Below are 15,839 nucleotides of genomic sequence, written 5' to 3'. Positions count from 1 at the left end.
TTTTTAATTATTGTTTTAAATTGGGCGTTATATTTAATCGTTTTTTAACTTTTGTATTCTGTTTTTATATTTATTGCCCTGTACACCGCCCTGAGTCCTTCGGGAGAAGGGCGGTATAAAAATATAATAAAAATAAATAAATAAATCAATGTGCTTAGCAATAGCCTTCATTCTATGTATATGCCTGCTTATTAGGGCTTTCAGGGGGCCCCCAAGCGGCATTTAACACTTTTTTCCTTTTGTCGTAAGAAAAATTGTAGTTCAAAGCAAATTTTAGAAGGAAACAAAGCACTCTTTCAAGGCCTTTGATAATTCAGCAGAAATATTGTATATGAATTGTAGAATTCTGTTGTGTGTTGGCAGCTGTCACCAAACCTCATTTTATTTAGTAGCGGTGCAGACCAGGCCTTTACACCCTAGTGCTCTCAAAATATAAAAGTATATATAACAGGAACTGGAAATTAAACTCCTGGAATTTCAACCGAAAGTGAGGCTTGGGCATAATGGCTGAGAATTCTGGGAACTGCAATCCCAACAGATCTGTAGGGAGTAGAAAGGACAACCTTGATGGAGGAAGATAATCAGGACAACGAAGAGTTAAACATGGTTTAAGATCATGTAAAAAGAGAAAATTATGAAAATATCTAAGACAAGGACCCTTTCCTCACTCCAGTTCCCAAGAAGATTAAATAAAGAGGTAGAAAAGCACATTCAGTCTTGTAAGCTTTTGCTACCATAGCCATTCTAATAAAAGATGTTTTACATAGAACGTGATTCTGGGTCTGGTTTATTATCTAGGGCTGAAAACATCTGAAAATTATCTCATGAGAGAAAGCCATTTTGAAAATAGAACTTTCACCTAAATCAATGTTTCTCAACCTTGGCAACCTCAAGATGTATGGACTTCAACTCTTAGAATTCCATAGCCACAGATCTTAAAGTTGCTAAGTTTGAGAAACATTTACCTAGATAACTACATTCTTAGCACCAGGGCAGAAGCTATATTTGTATATAGTATTTATCTCTCTGGCAATTGATGATTACCTGTAGTCCACAAAATCATATTTTTAAGGTGACATAGTCAGTGCTTTTTTTGTAAAAAAAAAAAAAAAGGTGCCGGAACTCACACATGTCATACAACCCACCTTGCCTACTCTACAAGGTTTACCTTTGTAATTGGAAAAAAACCCTTCAATTTTTAGTGTATCTAAAAGACTAGGATTTTGTTCAAGGCAACCCTGGAAAATCGGTCAAAAAAGGTGTTGGAACTCTGTTCCGGTACGTTCTATGACAAAAAAAGCCCTGGACATAGGACTTTTAGTTATTTTTTCTTCAATATATTAACCTAAGTACCTCTCTATAAACCAGGAGTGTTTACTATCTAGCATAAACTATTAAGGACATTGTGTAGAAATGCAATTTTCATCATGCATCTGTTTTTTCCTATCAAGGCACAATGTCTATTTTTTCCGACTAGAAAGAGAAGAACAGTTGTATCATGCATGTCCGCAATTGTACAATAAAAAGCATAAGGCTGTAGATGGTGTTTTAATGATTCATATACTAAATTTCTGACAATAAATATATGTAGATAAAACTGTTATTCTCTATAAGAGGCCTGGATTTCAGGTATAAAACATTAAAAAATTTTTCCATGTTTATTATGCATAAACAAAGATTCCCCAGGATTAGCTGATTCAGCCTACAGACTGCTAACATATACAGAGCAAAGGTACAAAACTAATCTGTTACCCTACGTGCAAACAGAGGGCTTCTGGCTGAGCAAACATCTGATCTTCACACAACCTTGAACAGATTATTTAAGTAGGTTGTGCCAAAAGCTCCAACTTACAGGACATTCTTCAGCAAATCTACTCAAATGTAAGTCCCAGTGAATTCAATGGACTTCTCAGTAAGAATTGAACCTGATGATCTTTCTAAATAGTTGACTTACATGTATCCTAACTGCAGTTAAGCCTTTGTACGAATGTGACCTAATACTATTTAAGTCTCCTATGGAATATATTCTATTATAGCAGCATCATATCACATTCATACATTATCAACAATGGAAATAATGTTACTTTAAAAGGACATTTTTGTCTTCAGGCATTTTGCAACTACATATATTTAGGACAATTGCAACATCCTAGGGTCATGTGATCACCATTTGCCACCTTCCCAGCTGACGTCCAACAAGCAAAGTCAATGGGGCAAGCTGGATTCACATAACAACCATTATTCACTTAACAACCTCAACTCTATTACTGCCAAGAACAAGTAGCCTTGAATGTTGCCTAAACTCAGTCATGAACTGCATGGGGAAGAACAAGCTGAAATCAAATCCAGACAAGACAGAGGTATTATTGGTAAAAAGAAAGCTGGACTCTTAAGTGAGGTGAAGCCTGTTCTTGAGGCACAAGAGCCAATTTGCAAATGGGGAGTGCTCTTTCTGCTGCCATTGAATTTAAGAAGCTGGCTGCTATGTGGAGGATGTTTGCACAATTATAGCTAGTGTACCAACAGCAACTCTTCTGAAGAGGACATACTTAGTGACAGTTGTCTATGATTACAACCTGTCTTGACTTTTATTGCAGTGTATTTCATGTGGAGATTTTTTGAAATTTCAATTGATATAAAATGCTGCAGCCAGGCAGCTAATTAAAGCAAGGTGAATAGATTATATAATGTCAGAATTGAAAGGCTGACACTGACTACCAGTTGTCTGCAGGGCGCAATTTAAGATCCCAGCTTTAAACTTAAAACCTTCAGTAATTTAGGGCCTGACAGTTTGACTGCCTCACCTGCTGTGGAATAGGCAGGAAAAGGATCAAGCAGTCCTCTCCCCTCCTCCATCATGACTTTTCCACTCTTAACTGCAGCCTCACCCAGTTGTGTTTTGGGAAGGGGCATGGATATTGTTGTAATCATGTTATATCTTGTTTTGTCTTCAGTGAACTAACCCAGTGGATTATAGAATTGAGAATAGGAGAGGCCCATTGGTTCTGAGTTTATGCTCCTGGATGTCTGCAGAGGCAGTAGGGGAAGGTGATGGTTGTGGGGGTGGCAGTGGCAATGATGAAACCTGGGTGATATCATCATGCAAATGCCACCATGTATGTACACTAGCATTAATAGTGGCATTTCTCAAATGACAATACTCCACATGTATTGGTGTTTTGGCATCATTGTGGTTTGCTGTGAACACTGCTGATTGTAACTATCTCCCAAAGAGGCAGATCATTTTGTTGTTAGGGAGGTTCTCAACTATTTGGTTGGTTTCAGATTTAACTTAAGATTTCTTACTAGCAGGGCTTTTTTTCTCATAGAACGCTCAGAACGGAGTTCCGGCACCTTTTTTGGATAGAACCTTGTAGGAAAGGCAAGGCGGGTTGTATGACATGTGTGAGTTCCGGCACCTTTTTCTTTTACAAAAAAAGCACTGCTTACTAGGAACAGAACAGCAAGGGGAACGTAGACAATATCTTTGTCAAGATTGGCAGTTCTTCTCATTAATTAGATCAATTTAAATTCTAGCTCACCGACAGAAAGAGAATTTGACAAGCAGGCATTTTATGTGCTGGCTGCAAATTAATTTAACTTAATCTGGTGAAAAAGCAGGAATTAATCTTTATGTTAATTAGCAGAGACATTGCATAAGTATCTCTGTATTTTTCCAAAGTTTCTTCCTAATGGTCTCCTGAGCTTCTGTTTCTTGGATACATTTTATCAAACCTAAATAAAAATTTGAACCAAAGCGTCGTGCAGAAACATCTCTAAGCTCTTCTCTATCTTGTCCTTATTCCTTTCTATTGGTTCAAATCTCATCTTCACTACTTTTTCTGTGAATTATGACTCTTTCCACTGCATGAACTTTGAACTCTAGCATATTTGTTTCTGAAGGGCTGATTTATGAAAACTAAAGCTCTGACTTACTCAAGCTGTTTGTGGAGTCCATAATCAAACAGCAAAAGAACATCTTTTAAGAATATGCTATCATTTTTTAAAGATAGCTTACTACTTATTGCTTAGTTTTATTAAAAGTATTGAAGAGAACATAAAAACTAACACAAACTAATATAAAATGGAGAGAAGAAAGAAAGAGAGAATAAAAAAAGAAAAATGCAGTGAGAAAGAACACAAAAGAAACAGAAGCTTTTGGCTTCCTCTATAGAAAATATGATTGCAAACTTATCTATGGTTATAAGAAAAGTTTGCTTTTTCTTATTATCTATTTTTCTTGTTTATTACTTACAAATGACAATTGCCTTAATAGCTTTAAGATAATTCAGCATCACATGGATCTAAATCTTTCTGAGTTTTCAGAAGGAAAGCTATTTTTCATTGCCTCTTTATGTCTCACTTCCCACTTCAAATTTACAATCTGTTCTCTCTCTAGATTTGCTGTTCCTCACAAGTAAAGATCTACCAGAGATCTTTGTTGGATACTCTTCCTTAGTGAATCATCAACATGCAAAAGCTGTCACTAAAAGGTCACCATTAAAATCAAGCTGGTGACTGCAGTCAGACACAGGAGTGAAAACTGTATCCCTCAGGATTCTGATGACCTTAGAACTTTGGCATAACAAACAAGTTTGTGTTTGGATCAATAAGTGCTCACAAGCTGCCACAGGAAATTATTCCATCTTGTCTAGAGAGATTCAGACCCTTATTTCATCCCTTCAAAATTTATATTTAAAAAAAATCTACTGAAGGTAAGGAATTGAGAGACACAATATTTTAGCAACATAAGTAAAACACCACTCAGATTCAAGTAATAAGTGATCTTACTACTGTTTTTCTCAGTCTTCAAGGCCATGCACTAGAACTGGAAGCAGAAAGGAGAATGTTTTGCCATTTAATTGATCTATGGAATTTTCTTCAAGTCAGAGATATATCAGTTAGGTGATTGATTCTTGGTTCTGCATTCAAGATAGGGCACTTTATTGAATGTAACTTCTTGTTAATCACTTCAGGATTTTATATTTTGTCATATTTCTGAAGTAGAGGCATGTACTGACCACAAGATATGTTTTGAATCTTGAATCTTAAATAAAATATCATTTTATTTAACTTGGAGCCAGGTCCAAATAATGATAATCTGAAGCTTCAGTGTTTAGGTTGAAGTTTTTTGGAAAACAATTGCCTGTAACTTCTTGTTATAAATGGACAGCATTTATAACTGTAGACATTTCTCAGAAAATGATTACTACCAAATCTCAGACCACTGGAGGCATGGAAATTATTCTATTCTATTCTATTCTATTCTATTCTATTCTATTCTATTCTATTCTATTCTATTCTATTCTATTCTATTCTATTCTACTCTACTCTACTCTACTCTACTCTACTCTACTCTATTCTATTCTATTCTATTCTATTCCATTACATTCTTTTCATTATCTTACCCTGCCCTACTTTACCCTACCCTTCCATTCCATTCACAGTTAAATTATAACTCTTTAAAATTACAGAATTGCATTAATTTAGTTGACCTAAATAGATAGACAGGTTTAGATGACCTGTCTAAAATCTGCCAAATTTCATCAGAAGATATAACAGATATGTACCTAAAGCGGAATGCCAAAAGTGATTACAGTCAAAACCAAAAACTGGGTAAAAACCACAGTAAAAACTAAAAACTACACCACGACCTCCGAATAAACTCGATACTTTAAAAAAAATATTGCAAAATGATATTTTGTCACCACCTTTCAGTACCAACCTGAACTGCTGAATTTTGCTAGAAACAAAGGAAATTCATCCAGAGATTTACAGGGATTGTGGAAAGGCCACTTGCAAGCTCATCATAAAATGATCTGGCAGCCCTAATTTTACTTTGTGGTCCAATGACATTGGATATGTTGCAAACTCTACCCAATATTTATTTTCTCAGTCTTTGCCCCTTCTGTAGTGTACAGAGGAGCATGGACAGATATCACTGTGGCAACAACTCTCTATTACTACAAGAAGTGCCAGGTTCTAGTGTGAATTACCAATGAGGAAATGTGCTAAGTTTAATGTTAAATAGATTTTCCTGAATCTATCCAGAAAAAAACCCCAGCCATTCCTGATAGGGGGTTTCTAGCACAATCTTTTGGAATGTGGTGGTTTTGCAACAATTATTAGCTTTGCGACTGGCTGTCTACATCTTATTTATTTTCTAATGTGCTTTGTCCATGTCATTCCCTTCCATATGGCATGACTAGCAAATACCTTGTGTATACCCTAATCCTTGCAATCTCCCCCCCCCTTTTTTTAAATGCCATTCTTGCACATGGGTGTGGCCAAGTTTTTCCTTGTCTTTCCTTTTGTCTTCTGTTGTGTAAATATATAGAAGAGCACTGACAGAGTTTGAGAATCATCACTGTGACAGCAACTCATAACTCACATTGTTTATGAGCAATATCACCTACACATCATAGCAAGGTCATGTTTGGGCAAGTTCAGAGTGATGAATCATTGGACCAGATAGCCTTACTGAATAGTTATTTTAATCTCATGAAATCATCTTTAAATAATATGCAATTGAAGGAAAATCCAACTAATGGTGAGGATGCCACTGCACTGCCATTTGCACAAGGTGCAAATAACTCTCTGAGGTGATTTATTCACTACTGCCACCAAATCTGTGCAGAAACTTTTGTTTGTTTTGCTTTTTTTCACAAAAATTGGCCTTCTAACTTGGCACCCTAAGTGTCTTACTGGTTCGTTTGTTTGGATGGGCCATTTGCTAGAACTTTCCTTTGGAAAAACTAGTTTATTCTGTGACCTCTTGGCAAGGGATAGGCTGCACCTACTAAAACAGGAAAAAATGTACTCAGAAAAAGACTGGCCCAACTCATTAGAAGAGCTTGAAACTAAAATTGACCAATCTTTAGAATCTCTAGAACACAAAACCAATCACAAATCCCAAGAAAACAAATCAAACAAAGAGGTAGGGAGTGATGAGAAAAAAGAAAAAAATCAAATAACAATCAGGAGATCCAGGAAACACACCCATGAACAGGCATAAAAGTCTTAAATGTTTATATACTAATGCTCAAAGCTTGGGAACAAACAGGATGAACTAGTAGGAATAGTACACGAGGGTGGATATGACATAGTTGGCATTACAGAAACCTGGTGGGATGAAATCCATGACTGGAATGGACTGATGGATGGATACAAATTGTTCAGAAGAAAAAGAACTACAAAAAGAGAAGGGGGAGTGGTACTATATGTAAGAGAATACTGCATATCTACAGAAATGCACATGATCAAAGATAAAATCCCTCCAGAATGTATGTGCGTTAATATAAAAGGGAAAAAAGTGACATTGCCATGAGGTACGGGTCGGCAACCTGTGGCTCTGGAGCTGCATGCGACTCTTTCAGCCTTCTCCTGCGGCTCCCATTTGCAGAGAGAGACAGAGACAGAGAGAGGCACTTGTGCTTCCCTTCTCTCTCTCCTCTCTCTCTCTCTCTCTCTCTCTCTCTCTCTCTCTCTCTCTCTCTCTCTCTCTCTCTCTCTCTGTGTGTGTGTGTGTGTGTGTGTGTGTGTGTGTGTGTGTGTAAAAAAGAGAGTGGCCTCATGCTGATCTCTGAGAAGCTGACTGTCAGGACCCACCTCAACCCACATCTTAGGAAATAAGAACTCTTAGATGCAAGTTTGTCCAATTGGCTCTCCTTTCAGAAAAAAGATGGGTCCATCTGCGGGGAAAAGAAACATATAAATGTTAGCCTGGTTTGTTCGGATATTCTGTATAAAACCTCTTAAGCAACTTTAGTGCTTTAACATGGAGTTTGTTAACCCACTCATTTTCTGAGGAGGGGAGGTGTTTCCATGCCACTAAATATTGTATCGTTCCATGGTGTTTTCTGGAATCTAAGATTTCTTTCACTTCAAAATGTTGTTCTCCTTCTACCATGATGGGTGGTGGTGGTGGTGGGATTTTTTTTTGTAGTGGTGATTGTTGTTCTCTCTTTATTAGGCTGCAGTGAAAGGTTGGGTGTATTCGTCTAAGATTTTTGGGTAGTTCTAATTCAACTGTTACTGGGTTTATGATTCTTTTAATTGGAAAAGGTCCAATATACTTTGGTCCTAGTTTTTTACAGGGTTGGAGTGATTTCAGGTATTTTGTGGATAAATATACCATCTCTCCTACCCTGAATGGTGTGGGATCAGTTCTTTTTTTGTCTGCCTGTGTCTTGTATGCTTTTCTGGCATCTTCCAATGCTTTCCTAACGATTGGCCAAGTATTTTTTAGTTGAGCAATCCATTCCTTCAGTTCAGGAATGACCGGTTCTTTTGGGGTTAGTTCTGGTATTGGGTTGAAACTCTGGCCTGTAGCTACTTGAAAAGGGGTGTAACCTGTGCTTGAGTGGACTGCATTATTATATGCTACTTCTACGAAAGGCAGTAGGTCCGTCCAGTCAGTCTGCTGAAAATTAATAAAGCATCTTAGATATTGTTCAAGTACAGCGTTAAGTCGTTCAGAAGCCCCGTCCATCTGAGGGTGGTAACTAGATGACAGTCCTTGGGTGGTTCCTAAGAGGGATAAAAATTCTTTCCAAAATGCTGACGTAAATTGCATCCCTCTATCAGATATGATGCATTGTGGTACCCCATGCAATTTGTAAATATGCTGTACAAAAAGTTTTGCTAATGCTTTTGCAGTCGGGATTTTTTGGCAAGGTATGAAATATACTTGCTTAGAGAACAGATCTGTGACAGTCCAGACTATGGTGTTTCCATTACTTTCTGGCAGTTCTACGATAAAATCCATGGCTATTTCTTTCCATGGGGCTGAGGGGTTCGCCACCGGTTGTAACAGACCTGGCGGTTTCCCTTGCAGTCTTTTGGCCATGGTGCAAATTTGACAGCTACCCACATAGCTTTCTATGTCCTTTTTCATGGATGGCCACAATTGCCTTTTAGTTAAGTGTAAGGTTTTTACAAAACCAAAGTGTCCTGCTGATTTTGTATCATGGCACAGTTGCATGAAGTTGATTCTCTGTGTGGTAGGTAAATATAGCTTCTCCCCCACCCATGGCAGTCCATCTTTAATTGTGCACACATGTCTATTTTTCTGGAACCATTCATCACTTTCCAAAGACTTCCTGAATTCTATTCCAGTTTGGCTATCTGCCTTCGGCTTCATTTTTCCTTGTGCCCTGGTGGTGACTGGTGCTGCCAGTTGTTGTTCCAGCACAAGTGGTTTAAAGTCAGTAACTCTTGTGCTGTTATATTGGGGCATGCAGGATAATGCATCTGCCAGGAAGTTCTTTCCCCCCAGTAAGTGTTTGAGAGTGAAATTGAATCAGTGAAAATGTTGGGACCAGCAGTCTTGCTTAGGAGTGAGCTTCCTGGGTGTTTTTAGTGCTTCCAAATTCTTGTGGTCTGTCCAGACCTGGAAAGGTATTTTATTTCCTTCTAAAAATTGGCACCATGTTAGTAATGCCCACCTCAACGAGAATGCCTCTTTTTCCCATATTGGCCAACGTTGTTCTGTTTCTGTGAGTTTTCTGGATGTGTATGCGCATGGTTGCAATGTCCCCCCCATCATTTTCTTGTAATAGTACAGCTCCTACCACTACATCACTCACATCTGCCTGTATTATAGAAGGTTTGTCGGGATCTGGGTGTTTTAGGACAGGTTCAGCAGAAAAAAGTCTCTTTAGCCTCTCAAATGCTGCTTGACACTCCATTGTCCACTTTACAGGCTGGCTGGATTTCACAGGGGACCCCCCTTTCATTTTCAACAAGTTTGTCAGGGGCATGGCTATTTGGCCAAATGCAGGGATGAATTGGCGGTAGAAATTTGCAAACCTCCTCTTTCTACTGCAATCTGAGTAACCATCCTCTCCCCCCCCCTCGGAGAGATGGCAGAATCCCCAGAATAAACACAATATTCTACCCATACATTTATGAAATGTGATATAAATGGATTCTGACACTGACAAGCTTATTGGGCGGAGCTCCTGCCTTTGCTGTGTCCCCAGGAAGCAGGAAGCAGGAAGCAGCAAAAAGCAGGGCAGGAGAGCCCGCCCAATAAGAATGTGTGTCAGCTTGTCCAGAACAGCATGAAGCCAGCTTGCCAGGTGAGCAGAAGATCGGGGAGAGAGAGAGAGAGGGGGGGAGAGAGAGAGGGAGGGAGAGAAAGAGAGGGAGGGAGGGAGAGAGAAAACTCATGCACAGCAGCGTCTATTTCTTTTTAATTAAACTCATCAATCAAGTTCCCCCCCCTTTTGCAGCTCCCAGTGGTTTTTTTCCCTCTGGGAAACAGGTCCAAATGGTTCTTTGTGTGTTCAAGGTTGCTGACTCCTGCCATAGAGGTATACTGCAGGCCACCCAACCAATCAGAAGAAATAGATGGACTCTGCCAACCAGTTAACAAATGTATGTAGAAAGCATACCACAGTAGTAATGGGAGACTTCAACTACCCAGATATAAGCTGGGAGACAAACTCTACAGTAAGCAGGAGATCAAACAGATTCCTAACCAACCTAGCCGACAACTTTGTCATCCAAAAGATAGAGGAGGGAACTAGAAGTAAAGTTATACTGGACCTAATTCTTACTAACATAAGAAGTAATAGAGGGAGTTGAAGTTGCCGGAACCTTGGGGAAAAGTGACCACGTCATACTGGAATTCAATATAATGCAAAATCAAGCAATAGAAAATAATTCAACCAGTGTCTTAAACTTCAAAAATGCTGATTTTAAAAAAACTTAGAGAGAACCTAGGAAAGATCCCATAGATGAAAATCCTAAAGGGAAAAACAACCCAAGAAGCGTGGGAAACTCTGAAAAATGCTATCATAAAATCCCAGTCCAGCACAATACCACTGAAAAAGAAAAACAAGAACGTCAAGAAGAAGCCAGCATGGCTGCACAAAGATCTCTCAGACAAACTGAAAGACAAAAAGGACAAGTACAAAAAATGGAAAGAGGGACACATAACTAAGTCAAAGAAGAAGTTAGGAAAGCAAAGGCTCAGAATGAACAAAGACTTGCATCAGAAATCAAGGATAATAAAAAAAGTTTCTTTCAACATATTAATAACAAGAAAAAAGTCAAGGAAACTGTAAAGGTAAAGGTTCCCCCGCACATGCGTGCTAGTCATTTCCAACTCTAGGAGCCGGTGCTCATCTCCATTTCAAAGCCGAAGAGCCAGCGTTTGTCTGAGGACGTCTCCGTGGTCATGTGGCCAGCATGACTAGACGCCAAAGGCGCACGGAACACTGTCACCTTCCCACTGTAGTGGTCCCTATTTTTCTACTTGCATTTTTACGTGCTTTCGAACTGCTAGGTTGGCAGAAGCTGGGACGAGTAACAGGTGCTCACTCTGTTACGTGGCACTCGGTATTTGACCCACCAAACTGCCGACCTTCTGATTGACAAGCTCAGCGTCCTAACCCACTGAGCCACCACGTCCCTAAAGAAACTGTAGGTCCACTAAAAAGAGAAGATGGCAAGGAAGTAACAATTAATAGGGAGAAAGCAGAGTTGCTTAACTCATAACTCAGGACTAGATGACCTCTAAGGTCCCTCCCAACTTTATTATTATTATTATTATTATTATTATTATTATTATTATTATTGTTGTTGTTGTTGTTGTTGTTGTTGTTGTTGTTATTATTATTATTATTGTTAAGACATTATTTGCATCAGTCTTCACACAAAAAGAAATTATAAACCAACATACAAAAAATACCTACTGCAAAAAACAAACTAGAAACAAAAATCAAAATAAGCAAGAAAATGGTAAGAGAACACCTATCCGACCTTAATGAATATAAATCACCAGGACCCGACAGATTACATCCCAGAGTTCTGAAGGAGCTGGCATTTGTTATGTCAGAACCATTGCATGTTATTTCAGAACCATTGCACCATATCTTTCAAAAATCCTGGAGCACCAGGAAAATACCTCAGGATTGGAAAAAGGCTGATATGTTTCCCATCTCCAAGAAAGGGGGGGGGAAACAGACCCAGAAACTACAGACTAATCAATCTAACATCAATACCTGGGAAGATCCTGGAAAAGATAATCAAAAAGCAGATCTGCGAACAACTAGAAGCAAACGAAGTTATAACTGGTAGCCAACATGGGTTTATTAAAAACATATCATGCCAAACCAATCTTATTTCATTCTTTGATAAAATGACCAAATTAGTAGACCAGCAAAACGCTGTGGACATAGTATACTTAGATTTCAGTAAGGCATTTGACAAAGTAGACCAACAATCTACTGCTTGGTAAGCTAGAAAAAGGTGGAATAGACAATTTCACCACCAGATGGATTTGTAATTGGCTGACAAACCATACTCAATGAGTAGTCCTCAATGGTACTACATCCACATGGAGAGAAGTAAGCAGTGGGGTTCCACAAGGGTCTGTCTTAGGCCCAGTACTCTTCAATATCTTCATTAATGACTTAGATGAGTGAATAGAAGGGGAACATATCAAATTTGCAGATGACACTAAACTAGCAGGAATAACCAACATCCCAGAAAATAACCTCAGAATTTAAAAATATCTTGACAAACTTGAACAATGGGCCCTATCCAATAAAACGAGCTTTAATGTGAAGAAAAGCAAAGTTTTACATTTAGGCTGGGAAAATCAAAGATATAAGTACAGATTAGATGATACCTGGCTCAAAAACAGTAACTGTGAAAAGGACCTTGGAGTCCTAGTGGACAATCACTTTGACTAGGAGCCAGCAGTGTGCAGCAGCAGCCAAAAAAGCTAATACAAACCTGGTTTTATAAAAAGACGCATAGAATCAAGTTCACGTGAAGTATTAGTACCGCTTTATAAAACCCTAGTGAGACCACACCTGGAATACTGCAACCAATTTTGGTCACCATACTACAAAAAAGATCTTGAGACCTTGGAAAAAGTTCAGAGAAGAGCAACTAAGATGATCAAAGGCCTGGAGACTAAAACATATGAAGAACGGCTGCAAGCGTTGGGTTTGGCTAGTCTAAAGAAAAGAAGAAATAGGGGTGACAGTATTCCAGTATTTGAGGGGCTGCCACAAAGAAGAGGGTGTCAAACTATTCTCCAAAGCACCAGAGGGCAGAATAAGAAACAATGGTTGGAAACTGATCAAAGAGAGAAGCAACCTGGAATTAAGAAGAAACTTCCTAACAGTGAGGACAATTAACCAGTGGAACAGCTTGCCTTCAGAAATCATGGGTGCACCATCACTGGAGGTTTTTAAGAAGAGACTGGACAGTCCGAGATGGTATAGGTTCTTCTGCTTGAGCAGGGGGCTGGAGTAGAAGGCCTCCAAGGTCCCTTCCAATCCAATCCAATCCAATCCAATCCTATCCTATCCTATCCTATCCTATCCTATCCTATCCTATCCTATCCTATCCTATCCTATCCTATTTTGAACTTTGTGGATAAACCTGGTTCACATAGAATAAGATGTGTAACCACAAATTACCCCAACCATTTCAAACTAGAAAGGTATGGTGTGAACCGAAGTAATGTTTTTTTTTCCCTGAGTATTTTTGTCTCAGTCTCATTTTCTAAGAAAGAAGCCAAACAAAAAGGAAATTCAGTAGGGAAATACTGAAAATGTTTTGTTGTTGAGCCCAGTAGATGGCACTATGTAACAAATTCTTTTTTGAAATGTCTCTTATAGTTGGGAGATTTTCTAACTAGTCAAATTCTAAATGAATCATTAATAGACTCTGTATGGAGGAATTAAGAATGCTGCTGTTTGCCTCTTTTCTTAAAATGAGGCATTCAATCAGATATTAACTGAAGAGATAGAGAAGAGTTCACTGAATGAATCTCTCTCCCCCCCCCATCTATATTTATATTTGTAGGCACGTTATATATGGAGTGCAATCTATGCATCCTAGATTATTGTTTTTCAGCCTTGGGAACTTTAAAATATGTGGACTTCAACTCCCATAATTCCCCAATCAGCATGTTGGCTGGGAAGTCCAGAGATAAAATCCACATATCTTAAAGTTTCCAAGGTTTAAAAAAAACCCACTGGTTAGATGACCATTATATAACATCAGATAGATTTGTCTTTTTATCTTTGCTGTCATCTAGCAAGTTGCAGGGGGTGGATTTGTAATATTTGTTTTTATTACCAGAATAGCTCTTCAGTGGGATCGTACTATGAAACAATATACAAATAGTATAAAATCTATCTATAAACTTCTCTCATTGTCATCACCTTTAATGAATGAAACAGGAATGCAACAGATTTTGAACCAATGTACTCAAATGGGCTAATGTTCAGAATGGGTCCAAGACCCATGACTTCTGAGAGAATGAAATTTGGAAAGGTTGTGACTGCTTCAGTGCTATTGGTTACTGCTGTGGTCATGTGATTTTCATTTGCAGTCTTCATGACAATTTCCCAGCCAGTCTCACAATCCCTTAGTCCCTTCCCCATCCAGCAGCATTAGAGATGTGAAGAAAATAAATATTTCTTCATAGTTAAAGTCCTGGGGATTTTAAACTCCTTTTTAATTGCTGAGTGATGCACATAAAGCTAAACATTAACCCAACTGTACATATATACAAGCCTCATATAGAGAAGAGGAAAAAAGCAGAAAATAGGAAGAAATAGTGGTAACAAGGGTAATTTGTTGCTGGTGGTTATAGCAAGTTACATATCTATATCTAAGGCAGGGCTTCCCAAACTTGGTAACTTTAAGATGTGTGGACCTAAACTCCCAGTATGGCTGACTGGGGAATTCTAATCTAAGACAATCTATTGCCAATTTCAAAAGCAAGCATTGTGATTTATGTCCATAATAGTGATAAAAGTATGAAATTCGGTAGTCTGAATTTATTCTATATATTTTCCTAGAATTATTATTATTATTGATGTCATTATTAGATTTTTATCTCACCTTTTATATATATATTGGTCAACTCAAGGTGGCAAACATATCTAATACTTCCTATTCACATTCTGTTCCATCTATATATATATTCATTTGTAAATTTCATTTGCACAAATAAATACATCCAGGCACCCAATGATATGATACTTTAGTACAGTCCTGCATGTTTGACCTTATCTGCAGTTTCTATACTCTATGGGCCTCATGGTAGGCATTTACCAATGCAGAATTACTATTTAATTTATGATTTAGATCTATGACAGTGGGAGAAATTGGGCAAGACTGGCATGTGGAACAGGCAGAAAGGATTGTAATCACATTTCAGAACAGTCAGTTATAATTCTTCTTAATCAAATGGGTAATATAATACAAGTCCTTTGAGCATTCAAACTAGGTCATAATCTCTAACCTCCTCAGTATCAGAATCTCTGACGCCTTTCTCAACCATATCTCCTTAACCTGCAATAAACTTGTTTCCGTTGGCACCAAATACAATAATTAAGCATCAAGGGGGCTTTTGAGATAAACCTTCAAATCAACAGATTCTTCCTGGGACACAGGGAGAAATTAAAAAACTGCAGGCTGTCCCTTTTGTTCTTTTCTGCTTGGCACTATTTTATGTTTATGCTTTTTATCACTTCCCATTCAAAACATATACCAATTCAGCTGACACTAAACAATGAGCATTAGGAACGGCCGTATTTTAGCTCAGTTTTTATTTACTTACTTAAAACATTTTCAGGTAGTCCTTGACTTACAACAGTTCACAGTGAATGTTTGAAGTTACAACGGCACCGAAAAAGTTTAGTTTAGTTTAGTTTAGTTTATTAATATTTCTATACCGCCCTTCTCCTGAAGGACTCAGGGCGGTGAACAGGGCAAGAATAAAATGCAAAATTACAAATATTAAAAGTGACTTATGACACTTTTTCACACCTAGGACCATTGCAGCATCCCCATGGTCACGT

The sequence above is a fragment of the Vipera berus genome (genome assembly GCF_964194415.1).
Source record: "Vipera berus genome assembly, chromosome: 5".
Lineage (NCBI taxonomy): Eukaryota > Metazoa > Chordata > Lepidosauria > Squamata > Viperidae > Vipera > Vipera berus.
The sequence above is the reverse complement of the archived record's forward strand: the minus strand, read 5'-3'. Positions refer to the sequence as shown.